Raw genomic sequence first — 1,880 nt, forward strand, 5'->3', positions numbered from 1 at the left:
AGAGAGAGAGAGAGAGAGAGAGAGAGAGAGAGAGAGACAGACAGAGAGAGAGAGAGAGAGAGAGAGAGAGAGAGAGAGAGAGAGAGAGAGAGAAGGAGGGACAGTTTGGGCTTTGCTCTAAGAATTCAAAATTGATATGATAATTAAGCACTTTGGATCCAGCTTCAGATCCTGATCCCTTAGGAACAGCCCTGTTTCTAACCTCATGTCTCAGACATGATCCTAGGAAGCAACTCCATAGAAATGTAGGTCCAGCCACAGCTCCTGAAGACCCAAAGAAGTAAGCTCAAAGGGGACCAAAATAGCATCACTAGATTAATGTCTTTTGAATTGGATTTAAGTGAGGTAGCATTGCACAAAGTCATTGGCCTTACTCTCTCTTCCATGATCATCCAAGTAGAGTGGCAAAACAAAAGTCAGGACAACTGGCAGTGGCTTAGGATGCAGTGAATGACCTTGGCTTCTTCAGTGTCTAACCAAGCTCTAAGTACTCCACTGAATCTGCTTCTGCTGCCTTCATGGCCACTGGAACTCATCTACCCATTCTACCATGTGAGGTCTTCACATACCTGGGATGCAAAACCTCCTTCCAACTCACAGATAGGTTTGATGCCTATTGCTTTCCCTCAACCTGTTTTAACCCATCTGCCAAGACCTGCACATGCTATAGTTTCTTGGTACCACATGTGAGAGCTGAGTGGCAGATAAACACCAAAAGATAAACACCAAAAGAACAGGGTAAATTATATAACATAAAGAGGCATAAAAATCATTATATAGAGGGGAGGATAAGGGTGGTGATGGGCAAAGCTTAAACTTTAATCTCATTGTAACTGGCTCAGAAATGGAAAAACAAGTATACTCAGAGGGGAATGAAATTCTGTCTTACCCTACAGAGAAGTAGAAGGGGAATAAAACAAGGTAAGGGGGGGGGGGTAATTGGAGGAAGTGATAAAAAATACTGGTGAGGAGCAACAAAGGGAATGAGAATAGAGCAGGATCAAATGGGAAAAATAAGATAGAAGGCAATACATAGTTAGGAATCATAACTCTGAATGTGAATGGGATGAATTCACCCATAAAATGGAAATGGATAGTAGAATGGATTAAAAACCAGAATCCTACTATATGTTGTTACAAGAAACACATTTGAGGCAGAGTGGCACACAGAGATTAAAGGCAAAAGGCCAGAGCAGAATTTATTATGCATCATCTAAAGTAAAAAAAAAAAATCAGGAGTAGCAATCATGATACCAGGCAAAGCTAAAGTAAAAATTGATCTGATTAAAAGAGATAAGGAAGGAAATTCCATCATCCTAAAAGATAATATAAACAATGAGGTAATATAAATATAAAACTTTTATGCATCAAATGGTATAACATTCAGATTTCTAAAGGAGGACCAAAGGACTTTAAGGAAGAAATAGATAGTAAAACCATACTAGTGAAGGACCACAACTTTCCTCTATCAGAACTAGATAAGTAAGACTAAAACATAAATAAGAGAGAAGTAAGGAAAGTCAATAACATGTTAGAGAATTAAAAGATTAAATGAAGAAAACTGAACAGAGATAAAAAAGAATATATCTTCTTTACAGTACTATATGGTACATATACAAAGATCAAGCTTATATTAGGGCATAAAAATATTGCAAACAAATGCAGAAAATCAGAAATAGTAATCTATAAGAATAATAGCAGTACCAGATCTTAAACTGTACTATAAAGCTGTGGTCATCTAAATAATATGGTACTGGCTAAGAGACAGAAGAGTGGATCAGTGGAATAGACTAGGGGTAAGTGATCTCAGCAAGCCAGTGTTAAATAAACCAAAGATCCCAGCTTTGGAGACAAGAACTCACTATTTGACAAAAACTGCT

Source organism: Gracilinanus agilis, chromosome 2 (assembly GCF_016433145.1).
Source record: "Gracilinanus agilis isolate LMUSP501 chromosome 2, AgileGrace, whole genome shotgun sequence".
Lineage (NCBI taxonomy): Eukaryota > Metazoa > Chordata > Mammalia > Didelphimorphia > Didelphidae > Gracilinanus > Gracilinanus agilis.